Source organism: Hypanus sabinus, chromosome 8 (genome assembly GCF_030144855.1).
Source record: "Hypanus sabinus isolate sHypSab1 chromosome 8, sHypSab1.hap1, whole genome shotgun sequence".
NCBI lineage: Eukaryota > Metazoa > Chordata > Chondrichthyes > Myliobatiformes > Dasyatidae > Hypanus > Hypanus sabinus.
Genome location: NC_082713.1, coordinates 143,595,666 through 143,605,507, shown reverse-complemented (window position 1 = coordinate 143,605,507; position 9,842 = coordinate 143,595,666).

Sequence of the window (9,842 nt, the reverse complement as noted above, 5' to 3'; positions counted from 1 at the left end):
GTGACACAAAGCCCCAAAAGTACCATGACCCCTATTGTCTTGAAGGAAAACAATATATGGCCAGGAACTGGGGATGAGAAGGAGATAGAAAAAAGGGTAAGCCATGATTGAATGGCGGAGTAGACGCGATGGGCCAGATGACCTAATTCTGCTCCTATGTCTCCTTTATGCTTAGATCCAAGATGGCGGTGCGACGCAGCTTGCAGCGGCCACTCTGGAGCTGATTATCTGTTATCTGTGAAGCGGGGTGCAGTGTGCAATTATAATCGATTGAAAACGGACGTGGGAGCACGGAGGAACATCTGGAAATCTCCAGGAAGACCTTCTTTGCTGCTGTGAGGTCTGGAACTCTGCTGGGAAGAACAGGCTCCCAGTCCTTGGGGTCGCGCTGCCGATGGCTGTTGGCGGGGCCGTCTTAATACGCTCGGCAGAGGATGGTGCTCGGAGAAGCTGTGCCGGAGGGGATGGTCGTCGGCTCGGAGGTTCGACGGACTCAGGTTGCTTTCGGTGTGCGCTGCATCTGTGAGGCTGGCTTCGACGGAGCTTTCATTGTCTGCTGTGTCTGCAAGGCTGGGTAGGGCGGCACTGTGGAAGTCCATAGCGGGGGTACTCCCTTCTGCTGCCGGTGTGGGATGGCAAGTCTGTCGGGACCCTGGGGACTTGTGGAAACTGTGGTGATTTCTTTTGAACTTACAGTCCTTTAACATCTTTGGACTATTTTTACTGTGCCCATGGTCTGTTTTTTTTAAATCAATTATGCTATTGTTTGCACTGTTGTAACTATATGTTGTAATTATGTGGTTTTGTGCAGGTCTTGTAGCTTCAGTTTTTGGTCTTGTTTGTCTGGTGAGCTCCTTTCTGGGGAACACACTAAGACAGTAGCGCGATATTAATACACAGCAGCCTCTCCGGACTCTGGATTGGGGATTGCCAAACGTTATGTGGATTTTCTGGTGTAGTCTGTTTTGTCATATGCTTTTGTGATATCATTCTGGAGGAACATTGTCTCATTTTTTAACTGCATTGCATTAGTGGTTTCTAAATGACAATAAACTGAATCTGAATGTCTCATGGTCTTACATTGCAAAATAATATGGGCTTGCTCAGTGCTGCCCTCTGGTGTTCACTAGGTGGAAGAACAAGCTAGAGCAGGACAATTTACCATTAATCTAGTCATGCCACACAGGGACTTAAGCTACATTTTTTTTCCTCTTTGTGACTATATGTTATTTTCTGAAATCTTAAGCAGATGTGCTATCTGTGCTGTGTATATATGCACAATTTGTGCTGTGTTCTGTTGGTAATCTGTTTTGCCCTTTGGCCCCAGAAGAATGCTGTTTCATTTGAACATGAGCATAAAATATAAAGATTACTATGTTCTACTTCGGCCAGTAGCGCTCCCTCTACAGTAATGAAATGCTTTGAGAGGTTGGTCATGGCTAGACTGAACTCCTGCTTTGGCAAGGACTTGGACGTACTGCAATTTGCCTTTCGCCACAATAGGTCTATGGCTGATATAATCTCAATGGCTCTTCACATGGACTTAGATCACCTGGACAATACAAACACCGATATCAGGATGCTGTTTGTTAACAATAGCTCAGCACTTAACGTCATCATTCCCACAGTCCTGATCGATAAGCTACAGAACCTGGGCCTATGTCCCTCCCTCTGCAATTGGATCTTCATCTTCTTAACTGGAAGATCACAATCTGAGTGGATTGGTGATAATACCTCCTCCTCACTGACCATCAGCATTGGCGCACCTCATGGATATATGCTTAGCCCACTGCTCTACTCTCTCTATACACATGACCGTGTGGCTAGGCTTAGCTCCAATACTGTCTGTAAATTTGCTGATGATATAACCATTGTTGGTAAAATCTCAGGTGGAGACGAGAGGGTGTATGCAAGTGATATATACCAGCTAGTTGAGTGGTGTCACAGCACCAACCTTGCAGTTGATGTCAGTAAGACCAAAGAGCTAATGGTGGACTTCAGGAAGAATAAGATGAGGGAACATGAACCAGTTCTCAAAGAGGGATCAGAAGTGAGCAAATTCAAGTTCCTGGGTGTCAACGTCTCTGAGGATCTAACCTGGACCCTACATATTGGTGCAGCTATAAAGAAGGCAAGACAGTGGCTATATTACATCAGGAGTTTTTGGAGATTTGGTTATCACCTAAGACATTTGAAAACTTCTACAGAAGTACCATGGAAAGAGTTCTAACAGGCTGCATCACTGTCTGGGATCGGGTTGGGGGTGCTACTGCACAGGATCGAAAGAAGCTACAGATAGTTGTCAAATTAGTCAGCTCCATCTTGAATACGATCCTCCACAGTACTTCACGGAGCGGTGCCTCAGAAAGATAGCTTCCATTATTAAGGACCCTCATCACCCTGGACATCATTACCATGAGGTAGGAGGTACAGAAGCCTGAAGGCACACACTCAGTGATTCAGGAACAGCCTCTTCCCCTCTGCCATCCAATTCCTAAATGGACATTGAACCCTTGGGCACTACCTCAATTTATAAAATATTATTTCTGTTTTTGCATTATTTTTAATGTAACTCATATACATAAATACACACTTGCTGTAATTGATTTATTTATTTTTTCTATATTATCATGTATTGCATTGTACTGCTGCTGCTAAGTTAATAAATTTTAATACACATACCAATGATATTAAACCTGATTCTCTTACTGATTCAAGTATTCCACATGCTCACTCCAGCCCTCCAAGGTATTTCAGCATTATATAACAAAACACAATACTTCAAATACAGCAGTGATCCTTTCTCTCTGGCAGAATGCCTGCCTTCCACATGAGGCAGTACAGAATCTTTTGCTATTCACGATACACCCCCCTCGGCCATAGTGTCTAGATGATCCCTCTTCAGCACTTGGCATGTATTTCTTCTTCAGCAGCAGCCTCTGGTACCTAAGAATAACTGAGAACATCTGCACATTTCCCTGCTTCAAAAACAGTGAGCGTCACGTTCATGTGCTCTGAGGGTCAAAGCCCATATTTAAACTCCTGGGGCACTCATTGCTCACTAAACAGCTTTAACCAGCTGTGAGTACATTTTCTTTGCTGCAGTCAGCATTTGGATATAAATCCTAATGGCTTTTCAGAATCATTCTTTATTCAAATGGGAAAATACAGTACCAATACTGTATGGTGATATATCACGGGATTAAACGAACCCTCTGACCGCTAAGCAGTAGACTGGCACATCAACAGACAACGTCAATTCTTTAGAAAGTGAAAAAGCCTTTTCCTGAACTTCAACTTACGTCATTTCGTGGCAATTGGTGCAACGATATTAAGAGTGATCTGAAATTTGGCATCTATTGCTGGGGCTCTCACAGCACTACTGAGGATAGTTGCCTGTTTACTTTCATCATTGATGTCCTTTGCAACAAAAGAAGCTACAATAAGTTGCAAAGTTCCTTTTATACTTGAGTCAATCTATTGTTGTGACTATCCTTTACATTTTTAAAATTTTTAGACTTTCATTTCTGAAAATGAAATGTAACAATAAACCACTCAATTCCTGCAGGACTTATAGAAGCAAGTACTGAGGACTTGCGTGTTCATGAGTATTTTCCCAGAAATATCAGATGACTCAAGTTCCTTCAAGTAGTTAAGAGAACATGAAAACCTAATTGGTTAAATCTGCAAAAAGGAGAATATTTGTATCGTTTTTTCTTTCCAAAGGTGGAATTAGTGGCAGCTTACCATTGAATTAACAAGATATACATAAAAAAAAACGAAGTTTTCAGGATCTGCTGTCATGTGCAAAGTCAGCATCTATTGTCCAATGCTTACCGCTCATCATCTAACATCTCTCATGATTCACAATTAACCTGTGTCATCCACTGACAGACTAAATGTTGAGTGCACATATACTTCCATTATAAAGAGAAGCCAATAATTAGAAAACCAAGGATAATTGTCACTTGGGTCATCTAACACCAGTAGGTCAGGCTGCAGGTCACAAATTTTTCATTTTTTCATTGGCTTTCTCATTTATTGTCTTAGTGCTTCCTCAGAATATCCGTGTTGGTACTCCATCTCTACAAGAACTGCAGTAGGCCAGGAAGGTGACTTCTCAACAACTTCAGTGGAAATTAGTTATGAATAATAAAAACTAATTTCCCAGTGATATCTGCAACTAAGAAGTAATAAGTAAATCAACAAGGAGACACGTACAAGCTAAGAAATGCAGATCAAAGTTGGAAGAAATGCTTAGCAGATCAGGGAGTGTCAGTTGAGAAAGAGAAATATAGTTAATGCTATGAATATATAACCTACAACAGACTTGGCTGGTTCTGACATAATGATGAAATTGAGTTGCCTGAAACTGTCCAACTCACTACTGAGTCCAAATATTCAATGTTCCCGAATGGAAGGTAAGTGTTTGCTTCTCAAGCTACAATTAAGTATTATTGGAAAGGGCAATTAGCAAAGAGTTAAGTTGTACCACAGAGGCAAAATTCATAAGGGCGAAGAATTCAATGTGCGTAGCATTCGGAATAAGGTGGGTGAACTCATGGTGTAATTAGAGATTAGTCAATATGACGTTCTGGGCTTCACTGAATCCTGGCTGAAAGAAGGCCATGGTTGGGAGTTTAACATCAAAGGATATACTTTGTATTGAAAGGACAGGCAAGAAGGCATAGGCAGTGGTGTGGCTCTGTTGGTAAGAGATGGAAGTACATCTTTGGAAAGAGATGACATAGTGTCAAGAGTGTCGAATCTTTGTCGGTGGAGTCAAGGGACTGCAAGGGTAAAAAAAACATTATGGGAATCATGTATAGGCCACCAAATAGAAGTCAAGATGTAGGGTTGAGATTACAAAGGGAGCTGGAAAGGGTCTGTAATAAGGCTATTATCATAATTGTAATAGGGGACTTCAATATGCAAGGGGATTGGGAAAATCAGGTTGGTGACGAATCCCATGAGAGGGAATTTGTTGTTTGTCCAGGAGACGGCTTTTTAGAGCAGCTTGTTCTTGACGCTACTTAGAAAAAAGGCTGTCTTAGATTGGGTGTTGTGCAATAACCCAGATATTATTAGGGAGCTAATGTAAAGGGATCCTTAGGAGACAGTGATCATAATATGATTGATACCACAATTTGAGAGGGAGAGGAATACATCAATGTAACAGTATCACAATGGAATAAAGGGAATTACAGAGGCATGAGAGAGGAGCTTGCCCAGATGGATTAGAGGAGGATACTGGTAGGGTTGACGGCAGAGCAGAGATGGCTGAAGTTTCTGGGACTATTTCACAAAGCGCAGGATAGATATGTTCCACAGAAGAAGTGGTTCTCAAATAGCAGGGATAGGCAACCGTGGCTGACAAAGGAAGTTAAAACCCAAGGAAAGGGGATATAAGATAGCGAAAGTGAGTGGGAAGTTGCACGATTGGAAATCTTTTAAAATCCAACAAAAGGCAACTAAGAAGCTAAAAGAAGGGAAAAAATTAAATATGAGGGCAAACTAGCTGGTAATATAAAACAGGATACTGTAAGTTTTTTCAGTTATATAAAGAATAAAATGAAGGTGAGATTTCATGTTGGATCACTGGAAAATGATGCTGGTTATGTAGTAATGGGGTCAAAGAAATGGCAGATAAACTTAATGAATCTTTGCTTTAGTCTTCACTGTGGAAGACACCAGCAGTGTGCCAGAGGTCCATGAATGTCATGAACCAGGAGTGAATGACATTGCTATTAGAAAGGAAAAGGTTCCATTAAGACTGAAAGGTCTTAAGGTGGATAAGTCACCTGGACCAGGTGATCTACACCCCAGAGTCCTGAGAGAGGTCGCTGAAGAGATAACGGATGCATTGGTTATGATCTTTCAAGAATCACTTGATTCTGGCATGGTCCTAGAGGACTGGAAAATTGCATATGTCACTCCACTCTTTGAGAAGGAAGGAAAACAAAAGATAGAAAATTATAGGCCAGTTAGTCTAATCTCAGTGATTGGGAACATGTTGGAGTCCATTATTAAGGACGAAGTTTTGGGGTACTTGGAGACGAATCAAATTAAATCAAAGTCAGCATAGTTCCAGTAAAAGGAAATCTTGCCTGACAAATCTGTTGGAATTCTTCAAAGAAGTAACAAGCAGGGTGGACAAAGGAGAAGCGGTGGACGTTATTTACTTAGATTTTCAGAAGGCATTTGGCAAGGTGCCACACATGAGGCTGCTTAACAAGATAAACTTCTATGGCGTAACAGGAGGTATGCTGGCATGGATAGGGGAATGGCTGACAGGCAGGAGGCAGCAAGAGGCAATAAAAGGGGCCTTTTCTGATTAGCTGCCAATGAATAGTGGTGTCCCTCACGGGTCAATATTGGAACCACTACTTTCTAATTTGTCAATGATTTAGATAGAGGAATTGATGGCTTTGTAGCAAAGTTTGCAGATGATATGAAGATAGGTGGAGGGGTAGGTAATGTTGAGGAAGCAATGGATTGCAGCAGGACTTAAGACAAGTTGGAAGAATGGGCAAAAAAGTGGCAGATGGAATACAGTGTTGTGAAGTGTATGATAATGCATTTCGGTAAAAGGAACAATGGTGCAGACTATTATCCAAGTGGGGAGAAGCTTCAAATATCAGAGGTGCAACGGGACCTAAGAGTCTTCCTGCAAACTCCCAGGAGGTTAATTTACAGGTTGAGTCTGGGGTAAGTAAGGTAAATGCAACTTCAGCATTTATTTCAAGGGAAATAGAATATAAACACAAGGGGATAATGCTGAAGCTTCATTAGACACTAGTCAGGCCGCACTTGGGAGTTTTGTCAACAGTTTTGGGCTCCATATCTCAGAAAGGATGTGTTGTCATTGGAGAGGGTCCAGAGGAGGTTCACGAGGATGATTCCAGGAATTAAGGGGTTAACATATGAGGAGTGTTTGCCAGCTTTGTGCCTGTACTCACAGGAATTAAGAAGAACGCTGGGGGATCTCATTGAAGCCTACCAAATGTTGAAAGGACTAGATAAGGTGGACTTGGAGAGGAAGTTTCCTCGGGGGGGGGGGGGTGGGGAGGGAACCCATAAAGGGGGCAGAGCCTTAAAACTGAGGGGCAACCTTTTAGACAAGAAGTAAGGTGGAACTTATCTTTAGCAGAAGAGTGGTCAGTCTGTGGAATGCTCTGCCATGGACTGGGATTGAGGCCAATTCTATGGGTATATTTAAAGTGAAAGTTGATAGATTCCTGATTGGTTGCGGCATCAAGGGATATGGTAAGAAGGCAGGTGTATGGGGTTGAATGGGATCCGGGATCAGCCATGATGGAATGGAGCGGATTCGATGGGTTGAAATGTCTTACGGTCTAGCTCTTTTATCTCATCCCTTCTACCATTCAGGGACTTGAACAGTCCTGTGTGTACTAGAAAAAGGAAATAATAGAGAAATTAAACATTGTGTCACAGGAGACATAATAAAAACTCTTGGAATTAGCAGAGAGCAATGGGTTTGATAAAAATGAGGTTAAACAATAATGGGACTGAAAGTAGATAAATCTCGAAGAACATAGCCTGTATTCCTGAGTTTGGAAAGAGGTGGCTATGGAGCTCAAGGGCGCACTGCTTGTCATCTTCCAAAATTCTAAAGATTCTGGAATGGTTCCTGTAGATTGGAAAGTAACCCCACTATTTAAAAGAGGATGGAAAAAGAAAATGTGTAACAAGTCAAGTTAGCCTGACACCAGTTGTGGGGTAAATGATATAACTTATCATTACTAAAGTGGGAACAGTATTTTCTCCTCTGATGAAGCCTCTGAGGAAAAAGAAGCCAAGTAACCTTTCAGTAATGACTTGTTCTGTTAAATATTTACCAATCTGAGATAATAATTGCACTTTCCTCTGAAGGTGTTGTCCCATTTCTTTTATTTAGTTTAAAAAAGCGAAGGCTGATACCCTGAGAAAGAAGTACCAATACTTGCCTCACCAAGTTACTGATATTGCTCTGGGCCAGCACCACAGCAACCTGTGGGGAAATAATTTGAGGTGGTGTTTGACATTCAAAAGCCCTTTGCATACTGGATTTCAGAACAATGATGCAAAGCTGAAGTCTAAGATTTCCCAGATTTTTTCCTTTGCTGGGTGACCTCTGGCCAAGTCGCAAAGGAAGATGAGATATGGACCATTAAGTACTCCATAGTATTTGGACACTGCAAGTGTTAACAATGAGCTGGACACCATCTTCATACTGGGAAGGGTGGATCTAAGTTCTGGACAAAATATATGTGGGAATGGAGTTGAGCTCCCATTTGATAGATTCTAGGCCTGTCAATGTTCAAGTAATTTGTCATTGTCTGTAGGCTGTCCTAACAAATGCTTCACCCCAAACTTCTGGAACTGATTACTGGTAAAATGGTACAGCATCTACCTTTGTTTTCTACATGGGATGCAGGATACTCATTGCCAGTGGCAGATTACATATAGCATTTAAACTACTCCAAGGGGATTGCCAGTATTTGTTGTTACAGGTGGTATGTACATTTTCAGTGGAAGTGGGAATGTGTGATACTGAGTGTTTTGTAATGCATGTAGATCTTCGTTCCAGATCTGATGGAAGGTCTTTGACCTTGATAGAGAATCTGCTGATTGGCAGGGGGCAAAGAGTGGAAATAAAGGGAACCTTTTCTGGTTGGCTACTGGTGACTTGTGGTGCTCCACAGGGATTGCTGTTGGGACCACATCTTTTACATTATATGTCAATGGTTTGGATGACGGAATGATGGCTTTGTGGCCAACGTGGCAAACAATACGAAGATAGGCGGAGGGGCAGGTAGTGTTGAGGAATCACGGTACCTGCAGATGAACCTAAGATAGATTAGGAGAATGGGCAAACATGTTGCAATGTCAGAAAATGTATGCTCATGCGCTTCCGTAGAAGGAAAAAAAAGCGTAGGCTGTTTACTAAATGGGCAGCAATTTCAAAAATCTGAGGTGCAAAGGGACTTGGGAGTCCTTGTGCCGAATTCCAAAAGGTTAAAATACAGGTTGAGTAGGTGGTGACGAAGCCAAATGCAATGTCAGCATTCATTTCATTCATTTCAAGGGGACTAGAATATAAAAGCAAGAATGTAATGCTGAGGTTTTATAAACCAATGGTGAGGCATCTCTTGGAATGTTGTAAGCAGTTTTGGGCCCCTTATCGAAGGAGGGATGTGGGTTCAGAGGAAATTTATGAGAATGTTTCTGGTAATGAAAGGGTTATTGTATGAGGAGTGTTTGATGGCTCTGAGTCTGAACTCGCTGGAGAGAAGAATGAGGAAAATATCATTGAAACCTATCAAATGTTGAAAGGCTTAGATAGAGTGGATGTGGAGAAGATGTTTCCTGTAGTGGGTGAGGTTAGGACCAGAAGATACAGCCACAGAATAGAAGGATGTATATTTAGAACGGACATGAGGAATTTCTTTAGCCAGAGGGTGGTGAATCTATGGAATTCATTGCCACACGCAGCTGTGGAGGCCAGGTCATTGGGTGTATTTAAGATGGAGGTTGGTGGGTTCTTGATTAGTAAGTGTATGAAAGGTTATGGGGAGAAGGCAGGAGAATGGGGTTGAGAGAGGGTAAGTGGATCAGCAGTGACGAAATAGTGGGCCTGACTCAAAGGGCTTCTGCGCCTATATTGTATGACCTTATGGTCTAAAATATTGACTGTTTCTCTACAGATGCTGCCTGACCAGCTGACATTTTCTGTTTCCATGTTTGGATGAGGAGTTTGTAATGATCGAATAGTTGTGATCCATGTAAGCTGTGAAATTGTGTTTAAGTGCTGTAACATCTCCAAATTCTATCACAAAAGA